This window comes from Astyanax mexicanus, chromosome 16 (genome assembly GCF_023375975.1).
Source record: "Astyanax mexicanus isolate ESR-SI-001 chromosome 16, AstMex3_surface, whole genome shotgun sequence".
NCBI classification, from domain to species: Eukaryota; Metazoa; Chordata; class Actinopteri; order Characiformes; family Acestrorhamphidae; genus Astyanax; species Astyanax mexicanus.
In genome coordinates, this window is record NC_064423.1 from 6,756,110 (window position 1) to 6,780,501 (window position 24,392).

General features: G+C 38.1%; 1 protein-coding gene across 2 annotated transcripts in view; it reads right to left on the minus strand.

Annotated features, from left to right (window-relative positions):
• Nucleotides 1–24,392, minus strand: part of pcdh17 (protocadherin 17) — a 128,800-nt gene that overhangs the window by 99,364 nt on the left and 5,044 nt on the right. The gene's annotated exons all lie outside the window — the stretch shown is intronic.

The window sequence follows — 24,392 nt, forward strand, 5'->3', positions numbered from 1 at the left end:
TATAATCCCTGAAGTTTAAATATTTTTAGTTGAAACACACATATTACACTGTCTCAACACATGGATGACATGCAATACATTCTTTATACTAGTTTACTAAGAATAATGTATTACATGCCATCCATGTGTTGAGACAGTGAGACTTGATCTGTTTACAAAATAAATATTTGAGATTATGTAAATGTTTGAATGTGTGTTTTAAAAATATTACAATTTAAATTTAAAGTAATTGTAAGTAAAGTTTACTAAAAGAAAGGACTGATTCAGTAAAAATAAATGAAGTAAAGTTTAGTAAAAGAAAGGATTGACTGAAGTTCAGTTCACTTATTTACTCTGTGTAACATTTAAGTCTTGAAACCAAGTTGAAGTTACTTAAATTTATCTAAAATTAAATTTACTTACAAAAAGCAAATGCAGAAAGTTGCGAAACTATTTAAAAGTAAATTTATCATTTTTTCAGTGCACTTGATCTGAACCATGAGAAACTCTTTTTCTGTACACTTCATTCCTACTATTTTGGTTCAGATCACACTGGAAAGTCTGAAAATACAGACCAAACAAAGAAAGTGCAAAAGTATATTTTTTATCATTCTATAAGCATTGAAAGAACATCATGGCTGTCTGCAGTGTCTTCATCTGCTAAAAAAAAGAATAGCATCCCTGAATTCTCAATGCAAGTCAATGTGAAAAGATTTCATTTGAAGGCATTTTAAAGCATTTCTACTGACTTTCCATTTGTCTAAAAGACTGGTACCACTTTAAAATAAGACTACATTTATAAAGGGTTTATAAATGGTTTATAATTAGTTTATAATAGTCAGTTATAACACATACATATAGAGGACAACAATATAGATGGCTGTGGGTTCACTATTTGGCAAACCACAGGTCATTGTTGCTCTTTCTACGTATGTGTTATAACTGGTTATAAATGATTTTTAAGACATTTACAACCTAATTAGTAACCATTAATAAACTAATTGTAAACCATTTATAAACCCTTTATAAAGGTAGTCTTATTTTAAAGTGGTACCAAAAGATTTTTAAAAATCCAGATGCGTTAACTAGAAGTGTTAAGGAGGTAACGCCTCTCTTTTTACACTTAGTGAAAGTTGATCCCGTCTTGTTTATGGTGATTTGGAGGAATCAGGAGCGAGACGGTTCACAGGGGGAACCGGATTCACCATAAACAGATAGGAGTGTGTACAAAACACAGACGCTAACAAGTTGAGTCAGTGGAATGACACGGCCGCGGCCGAGGGTTCACGTTACCCCTCGCCCTGCCACTCAGCAATCTGTCCATCTCAGAGCACTGAGAGCCGAGTTACTGAACACCACAACCCTGCGGAAATAATACGACTTCCCTAAGAGTTCCTAACAGACGTTTATTTCCACTGGTGGGGGCCGGTCTCTCAATGTGATAAACGCTGGTACAGTGAATATACTATATAATCAAAATGTGAAAAGACGCTTTATATGCAATCTCTGGATGCCTGGAGGCTCTATTCCATCATTCTTGCCTTAACCCCTCAACAACTGTCTGCCTGACATCACATCACTAAATCTTGAAGATTTCTATTCAAGCATTACATAAAAAGCTTTCATATTTGATAAGGAACATTTTAAAAAAAACTTCCTGAAAATCATAATTGTAATTGTAATAGAAATATATATATATATATATATATATATATATATATATATATATATATATATATTCAAACTAGTTTACAAACATTATATAATATAGAAAAACAGAGTAACAAACATGAGAAATGAGAAAATGCACTAAGAACCAGTGCTCTTACTAGGGCTGTAACAATGCGGTCCTGATGAGAGCCAGTTTAATCATATCGTTTTATTGTCTTTGCAACTAAACTGACATTTATTTCATGTTTTAAAGCGCTTGCTTCTCATAATCTGGATTATTAGAACATTCCTCAAATACTCTCACTATTACTATTCACTGTATACCTGTAACTCTTCACTACTTTACTTTAACTGATGCTCTCAAACTTTAACATTAAGAGACAAGAAATTTAAGTAATTCATTCTTGATGAGTTCAGCACAGCTGTTAACTGAAAGCCTGAATTCCAGGTGACTCTACTTCATAAAACTGAATAATTTCTTTGATTTTTCTTCTTAGTTTGATGAGTTGCACGATGCATCGTTTAAGCATCTCTTGTTTAATAGTCTGCATTGTTTAATATTGCGATATATATCATCTAAAAAAGGACATTTGTGAGGTAAAATGTTTCAATAATGAAAAAACCCTGAAATTAAACCATGTCCAAACTTTTAACTGCTGCTGTATCTCAATTAATAAACATTGCAATGTGCAGAAATGTGGAGAAATGTCAACGACGTCCAATTAATTGAGATTTCTGATGCCGGTTCAGCACCACCAAGAGTGCATTGTTACACCGTCAGCTCTCACTGCCCACAACACTCATCTGTCAGTTGCGATGAATTCCAGAAGAGTTAGGATGGGGTAACTAAAACCAAACCAAACAAAACCAGTGTCTGAGTGGATCCCAGACAATTAAGCACAAGGAGGCCCATGAGAGGCCTTTCAAGAGCCCTCGGGGGTTCTCAGTGGTCCCGCTGGGTTGCCGACGTAATTTGGAGATAATAAAAAAAGCAAGACGGTGTTTGAAAACGCAGCTGGTGGCTGAGCGATTTCGCAAGTTCCCACCCAAGCAGTGGAGGCTCTGAAGCATCCTGCCACTTTCCATTCCCTCAGGGCGAGGTGCTCCACAATGCACCGCTTTGTGAGCGTTTCGGGGTCACAGCACGCAGCGAACAGGACCTTCTCCTCTGGCTGAGAACGCACTTCCAGGGGCTGTTTTACGCTTTCTCTGAGCCCAGCAATCAAAGTGCTTGTTCACTCATCTGTCCATTCATTCATTAAGCTACAAACAAACGTCCAATCACAACTCTTCATCAGCCAGTCTATTCTGAAGGCTTTCACTGAGTGCAGAATGCTGTAATTTGGCTTGACTGCTATATATATATATATATATATATATATATATATATATATATATATTAGTCCAGCAACTCTAAAACTGTGTAATTATTGAGCATCTACTCGTGTAACAGGGGAACGTGGGCAGGGGTGCGCCATTTGAGAAGCGCAACCCAGCAAAGGCCAGTGAACATGAATCTTTAAAACATGTAAATAAAGCTGGATGTAAGCTGAGTGAACATGAAGTGTACAACTTTACCCACAGTGATGGAACACGCTGAACATCTCAAGGTAAAAGTGCATGAGGAAAAACCCTTCTGTCGACCCCAAAAACCGAGTATAACCTTTAAGTTTGGGGGAAAAAAATTTAATATAAGATTTTTTAAGACTTTTTAAAACCACCCAGAGACAAAATGATCAAACAAGCACAATAACCCTGAGATCCCATGTTTTTTGACAAACCACTATTTCAAAATATTGCAAATTGCCAAAAATTGGCATTGCCTGCACTTAAAAAATTAAAATTGTGGTGATTCAACCCCAACGTCTACGGTTTTCCCTGGCCTACAATACCATCTCTGCAAGCTAAGTACTGTAATAAATCGAACAGAAAACAGCGCCACTCAAAGCCATAAGTAATGCTCTTGGTTCCACTTAGTTCAATTTAGTTCAGTTTGCTGTTAAATCAGTGTAACAACATCAAATTTGGAAATTGTCAAATACAATGCACTAAAATAAAAAAAATCTAATTGTAATTGTATTTACTGGCTGTTGCACTTTTTAAATAAGTTTTTAAGATGAATTTAAGACATTTTAAGACAAATTAACCAATTTTCTAACAATTTTTAAGGATTTAGAATTTCCAAACACCATGTGTATCAATTAAAAAATTAATAGTGATCCCCGAAGGCCATATTAAAAAGGAAAATATGCAAAAAATCTAAAAATTAAACTGAAAATCGCTTTGGTTGTCGCAAACCAATATATTTACATCACAGTCGAAAGACAGGGCATGCAACTTGTAATGGAAGTCAATATATTTTGAAGCTGTTCTATTGGACGCTTCATCATGAAATTGGTTAAAAGAACGTTAATTCAAAAAGTGAAAAACACAATTTTTGCATGACAGTTACGAACTGGACAGTGAGCAATGGAATATGTGAAATGCATCCATCATTAATCATTAATCAACACCCACTCCATCGCATCCATGTGATGCGTCTTGCCCCTCCCACTCGCAAGCTGTAGACCCGTTAACGGATTATAGAACAACTGGAGACTGACATCATTCAACTGTATTTAAATGTGAGGAATTTAATGAATATCTCTCTGCTCAATCTGGATCTAAAGTTAATATTATCCCTAAAAAATTAAATCAAACATGAATTATGTTAAAAAATGTCAAATATGGGCTTATGTGCTTAAACAGTGTTATAAAATATTGGCCAGCCATCTCCAGAATTTCTCCATCCACAATGACTTTCAGCTCCAGACAGAGTTAGCATTAGCGGCGGAGGTTGTGTAGTGCTAAATGAAGGAGCCTGAGTAAATATTGATGGGGCTAACTGTGACTCGCTTCTTCAAACACCCCCGCCCACCCCCCCGATTCCCAGTCCCTGTTGTTGGAGGAGAGAAGAAGCTCCTGTTTATTGTAAGATCGATGGAAGCGCACGTCTGGAAAGCCTGTGAAAAAACAACCGACATGCTGGAGAGCAATTTTAAGCCCCAAGATGAAAAAAGGAAAAAGAAAAACACACCAGGCTGGACATGTGAAATCCTGCACTTTCCACAGGAACAAGAACTGCGACTTTCAACCTTTCAACCAAAAATATAGCTCTTTATCTGTTTTGTAAAGTAAAAAATCCATTAAATACATGTATATGACTCAGGATTTACTTAAAGGTAGAAAAATTTTACATAAACTGCTCTAAAAAAATGAAGCGAGCACTTCAGTTTCTGAATCAGTTTCTCTGATTTTGCTATTTATAGGTTTATGTTTGGGTAAAACAAACATTTCTCCCAAATTCCTAATAAAAATATCGTCATTTAGAGCATTTATTTGCAGAAAATGAGAAATGGCTCAATAATAATGATGAAAAAAAGATGCAGAGCTTTCAGACCTCAAATAATGCCAAGAAAAGAAAACTTTATATTCATAAAGTTTAAGAGTTCAGAAATCAATATTTGTTGGACTAGTTGGTTTTTAATCGCAGTTTTTTTTTTTCATGCATCTTGGCATCATGTTCTCCTCCACCAGTCTTACACACTGCTTTTGGATAACTTCATGCCTTTACTCCTGGTGCAAAAATTCAAGCAGTTAAGTTGGTTTGATGGCTTGTGATCATCATCATTTTCAATTTGATACATATATATATATATATATATATATATATATATATATATATATATATATATATATATATATATATATACGTGGTCTCATACAGACTGTATGTAATTTACTTCCTAAATAATTTATATTTACATACATTGAGCTAATTAGCATGGCATGGTACAGTTTCATGACCAAACAAGCTAGCTAGTGAATTAGCAAGCAAGCAAAGTCAGTAGGCCGTAGGGGTGAGCGATATGGCTCTAAATTAATATCACGATATTTCAGGGTATTTTTGCGATAACGATATACTTGGCGATATAGGAAAACTAAAATAATTAATTCATTTCAGGAACATAGTATAATAGTATAACAGTATAATCATAATGTAACAAAATAAATAATATAGCATAAAATAATATAATGCAGCAAATAATATTGCAGAATATTTAGTGCATGCATATAAACTGCAAACTAAAACAATTACACAATAAATACACCTAAAGCTTCACAGTAAATAATAGACTACTTTTAAGACAGAACAGCCCTATTATCACGATATGGATTTTTAATATCATGATATTTCTGTGTCACGATATATTGTATACGATATAATATTGCCCACCCCTAGTAGGCCGTGCCTGAGATTCTGTGTTTTTTGACAAACTAATGTTTTTTTTTTTAAATAAAACATAAATTGGTTATGTTTGAACTTTAAAAAATAGGCTCAAGTTCTAAATTGTGGTTATTCAACCACAGCAGAATGTGCAGCTCTATAACCTACACATGTTTTCTTCCACTTCTTCCACTGGTCAGGCAAATTAAGAGCTTTCCTGTTGTGTCGTCTGCTCGCCGGGTTGGGATTTGTTGTGGTCTTTTTTCTCTCTCTGCTGTTCGTTTGCACTAATGGCTTTTGTTCCTTATGTAATTAAATATTTCAGCCGCACAATTCAGTGTGTAAGCAATATCTGTTTGTGGCTCTTTTGAGGAGGGCAAGTTATTACAGACCTTACTCTCCCACACATACCCTCACACCAGTGTACATACATACACACAAATACACACACTGACACTATTATCCACGCTCCTCCACACCACACAGAGTGCAGTGCACAGAGATCATCCAGGCACATACTAATGGATCTGTGTATTGGATATTTTAATCCCAGCTAGAGCTGCACGATCTATATTGTTTAAGCATCGGCATCACGATGTGCGCTTGAGCAACAGTGGTAAGGGGAGTGATGAAGGGAAAGAAGAGTGCCATCTACTGTACCCACCCAGAGAGAGCATGGACAACTGTGCTCTCTCAAGGCTCCGGCAGCTGATGGCAAGCTGCATGGCCAGGATTCGAACCCCATTGACTGCAGGGTTTAAAGAAACTTTGAGCTTATTGGTCAGTTAGACTGGATTCTAAGAAATTGAACACTCTATAAAACAGTAAGTAAAACGAAAAAAGTCATTATTAAACTAAATAAATTAGAACAAATTAGTGATTGTATAGACTGCTTTGTCTAGACTGCTTGTCTTATTAAAACTAGATAGATAGATAGATAGATAGATAGATAGATAGATAGATAGATAGATAGATAGTATTTGTTCAAACCACCCCATAAAACATTTTCAAGAACAAGTGGCATATGTTTCTATGATCCATTTTTTTTCTTTACCGTAATAAACATTGCTAGGAAAAGTTCAGCTGCGCTGCCATGGAGAACAAAACTCTTTTTTTTCCAATTCAGACAATTACTGTTTTTCCCAGCATTTAATTTTTTACTCAGTAATTAGGAGTTTTCCAATGTAGTGAAGTAAATTACGTGGGTCAAAATGTACTTGAGTAAAAGTAAAATTACCTATTGACAAATTACTAATAAAATCTACTCAATTACAGTAATGTGAGTAAATGTAATTCATTAATTTATATCTCTGTTGACTATAAACGAAAACTGATATTGATAATAGTATGAATAATGAAAATATTCCAAGAGTTCCAACATAATCTATTCCATCCATTCATCTCTCCATCTCTCCATCCATCCATTAATTTGTTCATTCATTCAACCAAATAACACAGCCCTCCGTTTTACCGTAACCACACCCCCCCTGGATGTGGCGGGCGGACGGCTCGAGATTGATTCCATCGTTTGAGAAGGAGATACGGAGAAGGGTGAATTTATGAATCAGGTTATGAGTTATTAATGACCTCCAGCCTGCCGATTTCCACCAAAGCCCCGACTCCAGCCGGCCGGGATGAGCTGGATTAGGGTGCTATACAACTCACTAAATAATTCAACAGAGTGACTTGGGTTTCCAGAATTGCCATACATAATGCATGCAGTTCAACAAATGTCCTCTGTATTAAACACGGAGCCGTACACTCCCGCGCCGCGCTAATTAATCGTCTAAATGTGCGCCAAAAAAGTGCTGAGATTTTTTTCTTTTTTTTTTCCTTTCCAGCCCCCCATGCCACATCTTTCACGCTGAGCTTCTGACACACTTCAGTGCACCCAAGGAAAAGAACGGAGGGAGGGAAGGAGGGAAGAAAAAGAGGGATGGAGGGATGGGGAGGATTTTTCTCCTTTTTTCTTTCCTCTCCGCAGGATTGATTTTCATCTTTGCGAAAACTGGGCTAATCTCAATCCATCTCTAATTTGTGACTAAATCATCACTTGAGTCACTCTGCCTCTTTTTTTTAGTGGCAGACATAAATAAATGGCCTAGTGAAGCGTCGGGAGGAGTGGAAATGTGTGTGTGTGTGTGTGTGTGTGTGTGTGTGTGTGCGTGTGTGTGTGTGTGGAGAGTGGGCGGATAATGAAGATATCGATATATGTGAAGAACGTTTACAGGAACAATATGTACTAAATTAAATGAAACATACGAAACAGCTAGAGCAGTAAAATGGTAAAATGGGTAAAAAGCACTCAAAACAATGGAAAGACTTGTCTGCCACGCCCCCTTCTCATCAGATGCAAAGCTCATGCGGGTTGTCAGGTTGAGGATGCTTAACGTACACAAATGATCAATAGCAATAGCAATATATAATAATCACATTAATAGCTAAATTGACTCAATACAGAGTCTTATAGAAACTTTTTGTTTCTGTCATAAGCCCTATCTGGACGGGATTAGTATCTCCGGAGGACCAGTGAGTTTTTAGGCTTTTTTTCTCGATCACAAGACATCATCACGTTCAGTAGCTCCTCCATTTCCACTCGCTGTTGTGTTTTTTTTTACCTGAATCTTCTTGGAAACTGTGGCGCGCCCAAAGTGTAATTACGGTGCACGGCAGTGGACAAATAGCTATTTTATTAAAGGCGAGGAGACAAAACTCAGAGATGTGTGTCCAGGACGGGACTAAAATTACCGGAGGACCAAGGAGTTCAGAGAAAAACGGTAGATAATTCAGCCTGTAGTTTATTTATCAGAGGACCTCTGAGAAAAACACGTACATGATCGTTCTGGACGAGAATAAAATCACAGAGGATTAAAAAGACCCATAAACGAGAAAATTACCCCAGAACTACCTGAGAAACTAATCCCAACCGGATAGGGCTATGTCACACTGATTACTGCTGAGGCAGTTCATGTTTAGCATGTTAGCATGTTGTAGACCAACTAGCACTAGTGTGGATCACTTTAGCTAACTTAAATACATACAGTACTTGCTGCCTTGATAACCTAACACTAAGCCTAAATGCTGTTCAGACTCCAATGATGAAATGTTTTAAAATACTCGCCTCTATTAGCTAGCGGTTGTGATGAAGTACATAGCTAAATCTCTAAAGTGCTAACCTGCTCAGTCAAAACAGTAGAACAGAAGTAGTAACTGTAGCAGCTCTAATTCTTGTAGTCTTGTAGTCCTTCTGGTATCTAAGCTGTCTCAATTAGGGCTGCAACGATTAGTCGATATAATCGTCAATGTCGATTATTATTTTAAATTTGTCGACTACAAATATCATTGTCGACTAATCGTTAATTTGTCAACAATCGTTAAACAAGTGCTGGAGACAGAAATGCAATGGGAGATAAAGGGTAAATGGCTCACTAACACAGGTTACATTAAACTTAATCTGTGTCTCCAAAAGTGCACAAATCCAACAGATTACATATTTAATCACTAAATATCAGTACTTTACATGTTTAAACTAGACATATTTAAATTCCTTTTATATCTTATGCTCAGCTGTTTCTATTGTTTTGAGTGATAGAGGACGTGGCAGAAATAATCGTTGACTAATAAACTAATCGACTAATCGAAAAAATAATCATCAGATTAGTCGATTACCAAAATAATCATTAGTTGCAGCCCTAGTCTTATTAATTATCAAATCATTGACAATATTTACTGGCTTCTTGCTTATAAAGCAGTGTAGAAGAATGTAAAGACTGTTACAGTGCTAGGGCTATAGCGTTAAATATCTGGCAACCCACAGTAAGGAAATAAGACTAAATAATAATGGGATCAAAGAACAATAAAGTAGAATATACGGTCTGAAGCTCTTACAGGAGTTAATACTGGAGAAACGAAACGAACGATACAGAACGTTTAGATCTTTAATCTAAAGCGGAATCAAGAATGCAGTAATGCAAGCATTATTCGCAGTTCCAGCCAACAGAGAGCATCATGTCGGGGGTTTTGTGGTTTTTCTCCACACCCACCTTCCCTTTCCCTCCTCCGCTAACAAACCATGTAAAGAGGGATTTGAGATGTTTATCGTGACATCCTGCGCCGTGCCTCTGATTTGCTAAATGTGATGCTTTATTAATGAGGAGGCAAATATAGCCAGGGATCACATGAGTCTTCTGTGCATGCTGTAGTCTCGCACTCACACACACACACACTCACACACTCACACAGACACACATAAATGCAGTGCTAACAAGGTGCAGAACAAAACCTGTGGTTCGGGGCAAAGTAAATCCCGAAAAGAATCAAACAAACAAAGCCCAGGTACGAAGATCCTCCCGGCTTCAGACGCGATTCTCTTGCAAGCAGCAAAACACATTGATCCCACATGTGTATCAAACACCTGGCATCAATAATTCACCAGAAAACAAAAGTCGGAAAACAAGAACAATGCACCAAGGACACAACAATGAGCTGCTTAAATAGACGGGAGGAACACGGCTCACTTTTACACTTTTATTTATACACTGTTCTCTTCTCTTGTTTTACTCTTCTTCTATCCTCCGTTTATCCTCCAATCCTGATCAGATAACCATCTCCATCTCTTTCTCTCTCTATATCCTTCACAAGCCCCTGTAGAGAAGCATGGACAGTTCCTAGTTCCTAGAAGGGTCCTAGCTGTTATAACCTAACTGTTATAACCAGTAATAACCTGTGTATTACAGTATTAGTGGACCATCAATTCAGCTCAGCTGCATCTCTATTTTTGGCTAAAAATGGCTCAACTTTTGTTCAAACAATCTAGTCGTCAATAGTCGTCAATCAATATCAGTCATTTTAGTGTGGGGTTTTAGGTTTCATGGCAAAATTAAAGCAGCCTGGTGGCCAATCTTCATTAATTGCACATTGCACCAGTAAGAGCAGAATGTGAAGGTTTAATTAGCAGAGTAAGAGCACAGTTTTGCTCAAAATATTGCAGAACAATGCACACAACATTATGGGTGACATAACAGAGTTCAAAAATGGACAAATTGTTGCTGCACGTCTTGCTGGAGCATCTGTGACCAAGACAGCAAGTCTTTGTGATGCATCAAGAGCCACGGTATCCAGGGTTATGTCACCTCCAAGAAGGACCAACCACATCCAACAGGATTAACTGTGGACGCTATATTAAACCTATATTAAACCTACATTAAAGCCATGTCATGCAAAAAAATATAAATAAATAGACCTGATAAATTAAGACCCTACATTTGTCGACCCTAAACTTAACAACATGACAGGCAATTGTAGCTTCATTTTTATACAGAATGGGATTAGGGAACGCCATAGCCTTGTTTCCTTTCTCCATCTTTTTCTTTCTCTCTCTATTTTTCACACTGTAAAAACACACACAAGCCTTCTTTACTCAGATCAGGGTTCCCTTACCTCGTGCAGTGGAAAACATCCTAACACCACTACCTGCTAGTGAGCTACCACATCATGTGGGAGACTGGAATTGTATTCTGAGTGTCAGGTTTTTAGTATCTACATGTATCCTAGAGGTGTGATTATTGATTATCAAGACAAATAAATCCGCCTGATGCTGTTTCTCCATGTATTTGGTCAAAGTAATAATTGATAAGCCATGTAATGACCTATATATCATCAAAATTCTTATTCTTTTAACTCATAAACACTCTAGTCTAACCATTTTTATAAAGATATCTTAGGTGTGAATATATTTAAAGTTTATAAAAACAAAAAAACTAAAAAAAACAGGCTCTTGGTAAAATTTTGACCAAAACATGATCAGTTCCAGGAAAATAACAATTCTGCTTCCTTTTACATTTTAAATGATTATATTTTTGAGCAGCCGTATGTCTTCTGGAGTAAAAGAGATCAGGGCATGTGTCTGTCTGATATGATTACTGTGTTATAAGACCTGAAAGAGAGAGAAATGAGACAAAAAAACTCTTAGGTTTGTGTTGCCTCAGCCTTCCTCTCACTGTCAGCGTATCTCACAGGTGAAGGCTGAGGCACAGTCTTTATGCTGGTCCAACATGAGCCAGCTGGGGCAGACCGGGGCTGCAATTCATGATGTGGATCACCAAACAGCCTAGAGTTTGAAGGGTGAATGCTCTTAAAATGCCAACAGTATTGTTTATCGCAATACTTTCTGGGACAAAAAAATTTATTGGGGGGGGGGGGGGTGGATGCAAGCAGGAAAGGAAATAAGGAAATGGGAGGTGGATGTGAGGTGGGGTGGGGTGGGGTTTAGAGGACTAAACGAATGCTAAGGACAAACAGTTGGCTGTAGTACACACATAAAGGAAGTGCTGTGACTAAATCTGCCTGCATGCCTGGAATACACAACAACCCCCCACTCCAACCCAACCCCCCCCCCCCCCCCACTCCCTGCTTCAATTACCCCCACCAACCCAATCCAACCCCCCCTCACCACCACCACCATCGCCACCGCCACCATCTATAGCAGCAGCAGCAGCAGCAGCATACCCGCTCTGCAGCCTTCCTTCTGCCTCCAGTCTCCCTATGCAAGGACGTATCTATTAACATGCATGGCTGCACTCGCGCGCTCGCAGGATTATATAGAGAATGCACTCACTAACACACAGCCAGAAAGAGAGAGAGAGAGGGAGAAAGAGAGAGAGAGAGGGATGGAGGGACGGAGGGCGAGCGAGAGAAAGAAAGGATGTGTGCAGGGAGGGGAAGGGTAGGAGGGCGTAAGATTGGAGGGGGCACTAAGAAGACTGTCATGTATTGACTCTCAGAGCACTCGCCGTTTGTCAGTATTTCGCTTCAGTTCCCCAAACAATGCACGGAGAGAGAGAGCCCACGCGCCGCTCTGATTACCTGACAACACATTTTATTGCTCAATGCTGCAAAAACAAGGTGACAGGAACCCAATCTCCATGAAGCACACGGTGCCACCGAGCCTTACGGCACAATAACATTAGCCTACCAACAGAATCAGACCCGCTCCATTTCAACCGGGCGAAGAGCCCCGACGCCGCCGCGCTCATCCGTCAACGCGCGCTCTTAATCCCAGCGCTGCCACATACTGATAAAACTCACAGCATTGTACCCTCAAATATCTGTATTTTGATTTGGACTTGGATTGTCCAATGAACAGCAAAGAGTACTGCACATTCTAATCAGACAGAAATTATTTCAACAAGAACAGAAAGAATTTCAGACACAAGACTCATTCTACCCCCATTCACCTCTCATTTCCTTATTTTATTTTTATTTTATTTTTAATTTGATATGTTTCTTAATTAAATCTTACATTGTTTGCTTTGAAAGTTTCAATCCCGTTAACTCTATGTAAGCTCGGCCACACTGAAAATTAGGGTCATCCTCAATGTATTTACAGAGTGAAAACAAAGTTTAATTGATTCATTGATTGATTCATTGATTGAGTCTACCTCGATTCTACATCATCGATATTTCCTTCTGCAAATGTACTGTAAATATCGTCGCTGTCCAATCAAATGGTCATTATAACAAGAATCTCCAAAACAGCAACTTTACAGGAGAGAGAAACAAAAAGGTTGTAAACTTTTAATGGAAGTCAAAAAGAGTAAAAATAGTTTTTCCAGGTCGTTTTGAACTATTTCCGTTGGTCCGTTCATCAAAAATTTTGGTACAGGGTAAGAGACAGTTTGTTTTTTCAGTATTCAATTATGTAGTAAACTAAACGTTGACAAAAATGGACGAAAGTGTTCTTCATTGGACAGCGACGATTTTGTATATTATATATATTTTATTTCTCAAAAAATTAGGCCTGTCACGAAAAAACGTACCAGTCAAACACTTGGACACACCTTCTCCTCTTTTTTGATTTTATGTATTCTTTGCATAGTAGATTAATATTTGTGGTAGTGTTGTGGGTCGTGTGGTTAGGAGGAACCTTGTTTAAATAGCAGATGGTAACAATGGATTTTTTGGAACAGGTTTGAGATCTCAGCTTTGATTTTTTTTAGACACTGAAATGGGAATCAAAGAAATGTTGAATGTTAAATACCCTCATAAACTAAACATAAAACTCGTTGATTTTTGGCTTATTGAATTTAATGGACACTCCTGGCTAAGCAAAAAAAAATAAGCAGCAATAAGGAGTTCAGCAAAAATTATCCAAATCTTGTCCATATGAGGCAGCGTTCACTATGATCGGGAGATTGCGGGGGTTCAAATCCCAGTCATGCAGCTTGCCATCAGCTGCCAGAGCCCTGAGAGAGCACAATTGGTCTTTCTTTTTGCTCTTTGGGTGGGTACAGTACAGTAGATGGCACTCTCTCTTTCCCCCTCATCACTTCTACAGTGATGTGGATCAGCACAAGGCTGCATCTGTGAGCTGATGTATCAGAACCGAATCGCTGCGCTTTCTTCCTCTGATCTTTAGTGCTGTGATGATGCTACTCGGTAATGCTACAGCATTAGCAGCAGTTCAAAAAAATGGCAGAGTCTGACTTCACATGTATCTAAGGAGGCATGTGCTAGTCTTCTTAACCCTCCTTGTGTGGGGGCATCATCACTAGTTATAGGTTTGGGTAATTGGCCTTGTAAATTGTGGAGATAAAATTAAAAGTAAAACGTAAAGAAATCATGTCCATATTTTGTTCAATAAGGGACTGTGCAGTAAAGTGTAATTGGAGGAATTCTCTAATCGATGGACGGGCCTAATCCTGCAACGCCAGTCGCTCTATAAGAGGACAATGTTTACTTCTTACTTTCTTATCCAGACGAAATCTGCTTTCTCTGCCTCTGTCTCCACTGTTTATTGGTTTGCCCTATCAGGAGAGGTCAGTGGACACACAGAAGGTCATAACCAGCGGACAGGACCAGTAATTCACTTAGCTGTGGGCTTGGCGGAGGGGAGGGCGGTCAGGAATATGGGGGAAGAGCACAGCACAGTCTAAACGTGGTGGCGTTTTTATTTTTTCCTTTATAAAGGTCAGCCGCAGGAGTGAGTTAGGCAGGGTCCCCTAAGGACACCCGTGATTCAGCTCCATCTTTTCCTGCACTCTAAATATTTCTCTCCATTCAGCCTTCCTCAAAAGGAGAGGGAGACTGAACAGTGTGGTATTATTCGCTTTTGCAGCGCTCTGGAAAATGCTGGTGTCACGAACAGGAGCTGGTATTGATTTTTAGTTTTATGAGTCTCAATACATAACCTAAAACTAGTTACCTAAAAGGTAAATGGAACAGCATTCGAACAAACAGTCAATCGGTTGTAGACCTCATCCAATCCAATGATTCCTTTCAATACCACCTCCCTACCCTCAAGTCTACCCCCATTTGGCTGAAGTAACTCTCTTTAAATCTCTCTACTCTATTCAGCCAAGGCTTTCCATTGTTTTGGGGGCTTGATTGCATTCAGCCACAACAGCATTAGTGAGGTCGAGCACCGCTGGTGTTGGATAATTAGTTCGGGATTACAAACTCCTTGCACTCTCACACACTCACACAAGAAAGAATAGAGTAAACAGAGTGTTGTAAAAATTTCTTCACGCAAGAACGTTCTGCTGTAAACGCTGAGATATTAGAAAGTACAGGAATTGCAAACCACAGCATTGGATTATGACGTTATGAAGCTATCAATTCATTGTACAGTATTATGGACATGACCTCAATACAGCTCTGGAAACAATTAAGAGACGACTTCAGTTTCTGAATCAGTTTCTCTGATTTTGCTATTTATAGGTATATATTCTGCATTTATTTGCAGAAAATGAGAAATGGCTAAAAAAAAAAAAGATGCAGAGCTTTCAGACCTCAAATAATGCAAATAAAACTAAAAAAGCTCATATTCATAAAGTTTTAAGAGTTCAGAAATCAATATTTGGTGGAATAACCTTGGTTTTTAATCACAGTTTCTATTTATCTCCACCAGTCTTACACAATGCTTTTGGATCATTTTATGCTGCTTTACTCCTGGTGCAAAAATTCAAGCAGTTCAGCTTGGTTTGATGGCTTGTGATCTCCCATCTTCAATTTGGCAAAACCAAAGAAACTTGGTTTAAAACTTGGTGTTTCATTAAGGATATTAAAACATATCTATCTATAATTTCCATTCTTATATCTGAATATACTTAATAATTACAACTCTTACTCTCTTTATTGCTCTTTGAAAGTGTGTAACTGCATTATGGAACTGTTTTACTATATTACATTATCTCTATATTGTTTTAAAATGACAATAACAGCATTCATATCAACAATACATGTGACAATATGTCATTCAAAATCATTAAAACATTATGTTACAATGAAAGGCCTATATGAAGATGAAGCAGAGGAAGACAAAACACTGCATTCAGAAGAACAGGGCTGTACTTCACTCTCTCCGTCTCACACTTGAGGCAGACTGTCGCCACCTAGAGGACACTATTATAGCCATGCTCTCCAGACCCAGCCACTGCAGCACCTCGGCCTGATCACGCTACCCTCCTCTCAGCTCAGACACCATCACCACCACCACCACCACCACCACCACAGTACTTACATTTCCACGCTCAGAAAAAAAGCTGGCACATGGTGCCAACACGGTCTATGCTTTACGGTTTATTGCATTCGTCATGTAACACACAGAGCGGCCCATTAAGGCTGTCAGCAGCCCGTTAAGACTGTGCAACCAAGCAGGACTGTGTTTTTTTTTTTTTTCTTTTATTCATTTTCTTAACCCGTGCCTTTAAAACATAAAACGGGGTGATGAACAGGGTGAGAAAAAACAAAAACGCACAGACAAAAAAAAATCTCCCAATAGATAATCCCCTCTCTGCTTTAATTCAGTAATTCAGGCTTTAGAGCCGGGATTCTCTCAGAGACCGTGAATAGAAGCGTACAGAAGAGGATGTCCAATCACTTTTTTTTTTTTTAAAGGCGAAAAGGAAAAGCAAAAAGAAAAGGAAAGGGAAAAGAAGGAGAGATGGAGGTGGAGGAGGTGGTGGTGGTGGTGGAGGGTGAGCGAGTGCGGGGATTGAGAAAGATGAAGCGCTTTCTAATGAATTAGTGAAATCCCCTCGTTCTCGGCACGGAGGGATGGCACCACTGATTCGCTTTAACCTTGATTCGCTGGTAAGTAATACGCCTGGACACCCGCAGCGCAATTAAGTGCCATTACTCCTCGTCCATCCCGTTATCCTGGAGCTCCTCCTCAGCAGGGAGAATTACACGCCGCTTCGGCTCCTCCGAGAGCTAAAGACACACCGCCACCGACATCCCTCGCCAAACCCTATAAAACCCCTCTCCTTCCCACGTCACTTATATTCCAGACGAGCTCCAGCCACTCCCGCGCTCGCTCCGGCTGCTCCGGGAACCTCTGCCAGCTGTTGCGAACCCCTGGACCTCTCGCTATGTAATATCATTAAAGAGCCTCCAGGCCCTCGCTGGCAGGCTGTCGCTGGCCGGCGCCGGCCGCCAAGGCTGACGGGAACTGCTTAAGGTGCCCTTGTGAGGTGCAGCTGGGTTGCGAGGGAGCATAAACTGAAGAAAGGAGCATTTTTATCAATATCGTATAAGATTTCAACTTAAACAGACTAAAACACATCGAAAAGCTACGATATTTATTTGAATCATGACAAACTCAAACTATATTACAAACATCCAGCAGCAGAGGAAGTTCTTTGTGCTGCAGACTGATAGAGTGAAGTAGAGAGCGATAGATTGAGATAGAGTGAGATGTAAAGAGAGGTAGAGTGAAGTATATTAAAGCAGTGAAGTAAAGTGAGATAAAATGAGCTTAAGTGAGGTAGCATGAGGTTGGATGAGGCTGAGTGAGGTAAAATACGGTAGAACAGAGTAAAGTAGAGTGAGGTAGAATGAGATGAGATTGATTGAGATGGAGTGAAATAGAGAGAGGTAGAATAAGGTTTATAAAAGTAAAGTGAAGCAGAGTGAGCTTAAGTGGTAGACCGAGAGGTAGACTGAGGTAAAGTTTGGCAGAGTGTGGTAGATTGGTAGATCTGAGGCAGAATTAGGAAGAGTACGGTAGATCAGAGTGAGATCAACTGAGATAGAGTGGGGTATATCAAAGTAAACTGTAGAACAGAGTAAAGTAGATTGAGATAGAGTGAGGTAGAGTGAGGTAGAATGAGAAAGAGTAAAGTAGAGCAAGATAGTGTAAGGTAGAACGAGGCAGAGTGAGGTAGAGCAAGGTAGAGCAATGTAGATTGAGTGAGGTAGATAGAAGTAAAATGAGGTATATCAAAGTAAAGCGAGGTAGAGCGAGTTTAAGTGAGGTAGAATGAGCTTGGGTGAGGCAGAGCGAGGGAGAGTAAGGTATAACAGAGTAAAGTGGAGTGAGGTAGAACAAGTTAGAGTGTGTTAGAGTGAGATAGAGCATGTAGGGTTATCATTCAGCAATTCATTCTCACCTAAACACAACAAGCATATTTTGTGGCGTCCCACCAGGCTCTATGTTGGGGCCTATGAAATTATGTTATAGTTATGATGTTAACTACTGTAATGTAGTTACAAAAGTGAGCTTGTGCTACATGGTCTAAGAGGATAAAATATATATAGATCATGACAAATATAAATATTTAAATATAAATATAGGATAAATATATATATATATATATATATATATATATATATATATATATATATATATATATATATATATATATATATATATCATGAATTACATTGATATTACCACCCCCCACACACGCATCGATTGGGAGGGTGGGTTATGTTGTCTTCTAGCATTTTTTCCTATAAATCTGCTGCTCAAATATATGTCACCTTCTCCATCCCTCTCTCTCTCTCTCTCTCTCTCTCTCCCCTCTCCCAGGGTCTGATTGTTTTACGGCTTGGGTAACAGTATCCCTGCTCTGCCTCACGCCGCCAATTCAGTGTAAATAATAGAAGGCAGGCGGTGTGATGTATGGAGGAAGCTGCACCATGACACAATATACTGTATACTGTACATATAAACACGCACTCACATACACTTAAACACACACAATACATGCACTACACACAACGCAGTATATAACGAGTGTGTGTATGTGTGTGTAGGCAGGTATGCATTGCTGGTGGTTGATTGCATTCTGCAGCAGTTAAGATGAGATACCAGGAGAGGACTATATAGTAAATATATTATTTACTGTGACAACTGGGACTGCAGACAGATGCAATCGTAAATTCAAAAACCCTACAGTGTATGTGTAAGTGTGTGGTATGTACAGTATGTAAGTGTGTTTGTGTGTGTGTGTGTAAATGGCAGTCTGCTCTGGGTAAATGCTGTAGTGCTGAATGCAGTCCTCCCTTCAGGTGGACGGGGTTGTTTCCGGTTGAGAGTACGCTGTGCGCTATTGGCTGCCACTTCTCACCGGTGTGTGGATGAGTGCTGAGTATACTGAGTGTAAAATGTGTGTAAAATGTGTAAATAGGAAAGCATCCTTGGGTTTCTATAAAAGTGCTTTAAAAGTTGAACTTCATTAATTCATTCATTATATCTTGTGGAGTCCCACCAGGCTGTATGTTAGGGCTTATGAAATTGATGTTAGTAATGACAGCATTGTACAGTAGTTATGAATGTGAAGGAGATTGAGCTACATGAGTTTGGCGAAGGTTATCTACAATATACATAGAATTCTGATAACAGTCTGCACATTAGGGTTGCAACAATTATATATTAGATATGTTGATTATTTACTTGTAATTGCACGATACTACACCAAGTGCGGGCAACAAAAATGTAATGGGGGGGTGGAGGCAGATAAGGACTGCTCACTCACTCAGTTCACAAAAATACATCAGCATGGTGGCTTAGTGGTTAGCATGTTCACCTCCTAGCACTGGGGTCTTGGGTTCAAGTCCCTATCTGGTGTTGGAGTTTCCATGTTTTTTCTGTTCCATGTTCTTTCTGGTTAATTGGATACTCTATAAATGACCTGGAATAAATTAAAAAGCTCTAAATTGATCCGGTGTGGAATAGGTGGACGGTCATTTCCGGTTAAGAGTACGCTGTGTGCTATTGGCTGCCGTGCTCAGTAGAAAGGTTGTGTGTAAAAAAAAAAAGTGATTGTAAAGCATCCTTGGTTTTTTTTAGAATGGTGCTACATAAGTGTAGTCATTAACTAATTGACTAATTAAAAAAATATATATATTTACAGATTAATCCACGAGTATTTTCCACAATGCTTCATAGTTCAGGCAGCCACCTTAACACCTTAAAAAATGTCCACCACCTTAACTAACTGATCTTCTGAAGAAAACCCTGCACCTCTAACCTGCAGATTGCACATGATGATAGTGCAAACACACATTGCCAACCCAAGACCTGTCCCTTTATTGCAATGTGTACATATAAACAAACATATATATGTGCATATAAGCACTAAGGGACGATTCCAAGCCAGGAGAGACAGATTCCTGCACAGCTTTGTTCTCAAAGTCCCCTCCTGCTCAAACACACTTAATTCAATTCAACTCAATGTCCTGCACTGTAACACCCAATATGTTCACTAAACTCAAAACTTATAACTTAATATATAGACATACATATTACATTACATTTAAGATTTCCCTGAACTTACTGAACATATTTTATTTACTAAGAACTATAGGTTTTAGGAAAGAAATACACAATTTATAAAAGTTTTGTCAACTTAACCAGAACACAAAATATATGGTAGTATATATTTTTTTTGTTTGTTTGTTTGTTGTTATATCAATTGATTTGCATAATAATTCAACTTTAAGAGCTCAGAGAAAATGACGCTTGCTCATACAGCCTACAACAGCATAGAGGCCAAGCAGTTTATTATAATAGTATATGATTTACTGTACAAGTTTACTTGAGGTAGCACCAGGGAGGGGAAATGACTACACACTGATGGTGAGTGTTAGTCAGAAAATGGACTAAAGGAACACACCCAGTATGCAAATAGGTTGTACCAGAAGCCAATGAAAATAAAACAGCCAATGGCAACAGACTAAACTCTATAACTCTATAAACTTTATAACTTCATTTCGGTTCACGTAGCTCAAGATAGTTGAGTAATGGTTGGACATATCCAATATATTTTTTTTTTACATAAAACAGGCTCAATTTATTTGAGTTCAGACAAATAAGACCAAAAAACAAATTTTGGTCCTACTTTCAAAATGTACAACCTCATTCTGACATGTTCAAATCACCCTACAGGGTTCATACACGTTTTATCCAATACATTTCCTGTTTTTTTTTTTTTTCATGACTTTTCCATGCCTTCAAGGCCAATTTTCATGACCATACGATTTTTTTTTTTTTTTAAACATCAGCGCAGACATGGGCAATAAAACCAAAAATCAACTAAAACTCTAATCAAAATTGACTATAGTAGGTCTAAAATGAATCAGATAAAATGTTGACACACAATCTTTAACAATAAAATGTGTGTCAGATCCTGAGGTCTCAGTTGTCTAGGCTTAAATTACTGAATTTACCCTGAGCTAATGTATTTGTAGCTCAAAATAGATTTATTCCATTGATAAACTGAAACACAAAGATTTGTAGACCAAATTTCCATGACTTTTCCATGAACTTTCTAGGTATTTTTACTTTTCCAAAACTTATCCAGATTCTAGGCCTGTCACGATAAGATTTCTTTTTTTTTTATTGTGGACGATATATTGTCCCAGAAATGAATGAGATACACGATATTTTTGGAATTTTAAGACTATTAAAAGCCACTGACATAATGATAACAGAATAGCATAAAAAAGCAATGATACAAATTTTTGAAGACAACAAAATTTGAATGAATAATTGATTATAATTAGTTTGGGAATTATATCCTTATTTCTTCACCTACCTACTTCACATACACTGAGTGTATGTCATAGACTCACAGTTATTGAAGCATAACTGGTTAAAATACTCTTCACTGTTATATATTGTGAACAAACAAACAAATAAACACAATAGGCGATATCACGATTATCAAAACTAATTGAGGTCATGTTAATTTATTGTACACTCTAAAAAACAGAGGGACGATATAAGTAGGTATCCTCTTCATAATTGTACCCTTAAAGGTATAATATTGGTCTTTACAGGATCAGATGTGTTCCCTTTAAAGTACAAAGCCATTCCAAACAGCAAAACGTACAGATTTGTACCCTTTAACCAGCCAAAAGGTATATTCAGTATTCTGTATCACTGTACTAATAAATAATATAGATATATATATTTAAATTGCACATTTATTTTTAATTTGAAAGCCAGACCATTTTGGATCAAGTTCTTGACACATATTTAGTTGATGATAATGTTTATAATCTTTAAAATCTTTACTGGCACAAAAAACATGGGTACAAAAAAGGACTTTCACTGATAAGGTATTGTTTTGTACCTCAATAAAAGGTACAGCCTCAGCGACAAGCTTTATACTCTTTTAAGTACAAATCTGTACTTATTTTTCTTAGTGTGTACGATAAATCGGTATCCCAATTATTGTGACAGGCCTACAAAATTCCATGACTTTTCCATTTTTTTTTTAATGCCTGTTGAACCCTGCACTATTAAGTCCTGTATGCTAATGCTTCCTCCATAAACCCATAAGTCTTCCAAGTGCTTGCACATTAAAAAATAATAATAATAATAATAAACGCCAACATTAAAACACTTAAACACTTAAAACCACTGCCCACAAACCAGCACCCAGTATGTAAACACACTGTTAGCTACACGGTAAGCGAAACCTCGTAGACCAAAAAGACACAAGGAAACGGATCCTCAGGTGAGACCTCGCACAAGCGCTACAGAGGAGCATGCATTAATAATGAAGAGAAAGCGGAGAGCGACAGCAAAATTACGCTCAGCTCGCTGTAATCTCACGAGGTTGCGTACCTACACCTGCCGTAGCTGTGTTTAAAACGGGGACTTTAGCCTCGTCTGACAGGACAGATTTCAAATGCCTTTAAACTGGCTTAGCAGCAGCAGAGACACAGGAGTTGTCAGTGGCTTAGCCAAATCGCTGCACACAAAGACATCGCATTAGCAAGGAATGAAGAAATCCAGCAAAGCTCTTCTTCTTCTTCTCCTTCTTCTTTCTTTGCCTCCATGAAAGGCGCAAATCGGAACTGACTATTGTGGCTCACAGTTGTTGACTACAGCAATGCTGGCAGGAGCTTCTAAGCTTCTAAGAGTTTCTGTACAGTAGATGCTGTGAATGCTGTCAGTTACTGTAATATATAAAAAAAAAACGTCTTGGGAAAGAAAAGGAAATGTAAACTAGCAACTCAATTGTTTGACTTCTCTGACAATTGTTAAGTGCTAAAAATAAGGCAATCAGGCAAAGTATGCTACAGTTTTAGCTTGTTTTAAAAAAAAAAAGAAAGAAACATCAAGAAGTTACAGAAGGACAAACAACAGGAACTGAAACAATAGTGATAAATCGCTTCATTCCCTCTTCATATGGCTTCAACTTGTCTGTATCAAGATTCACAAACAAAGGCAGCGCAGGATTAATGCTGCCTTCAAGTCCTGTCGGAAATATATATACACATATATATTTACACAATGCAAATGAGTGCACATGAGCAGCAGCAGCACAAACTTATGTTCATTCATTTTTCACTAAGCCCAAACTTTATGAGTTGAACACAACACTGATTTAAAGGACAATACTTGTATGTTTGTTAAGAGTTTACCCTCATCTAGAGCTGGACAATCTGTCCGAAACTCACTTAGAATCACGATATTCTGATTTCTTAATTCTATTTAATATTAAATAACTTTGATATTGATATGAATACACAAAAAAGGTACTGCTTTAGGTTTACTTAGTCATACACTGATAAAAGTGTGAGATATAGTGAAAATTATAAAACAATATATAATCTGAAACAGAGAAAAAAATCATCAGCAGTTGCAGATTCGTAAAAAGATTCTATTTAAATAGTATTTAATTCATAATAAAGTGTATTTTTTTTTAAATCCATGACACTTTCTGTAATGTACAGTTGGGTCAGTGTTCAGATTTTAAGCACTACAAAAAAGCACACAGTCGATATGTAAAAAAAAATGCATCATAATACGATAAAGTATCGTCATATTGCCTTCCATGCAGCTCTTCCCTTATCTACTTGGTTTCACTTGCAGTAATTGTCCTTGCTAACAGCTAATAGTAACAGAAAAACACAAGTTATAAGGAAAAAGGCCATTCACTACTTGCCAAAATGACTTAGAAAGAAAAATCATCGTGTTTACGAGCCTCAGAGGTGGACTTATAAGCAGCATAAGCCAACAGCAGATGCTAAAAGGGACCAGGTCTGTTTATTTACTATATACTGCATCTTGTATATAGTCACTGCCTGAGTTCTCAGCTCCATCTGAGAGTGTATTCAAAACAATAACCCATAACCCATAATAGCATTATGTTCCATGCTTGATTTACCCATAGCCTGGCAGAGTTGACACAATGCGGGCGAAGCTAAAGATGTCAAAAGCAGATAGACTGAGATA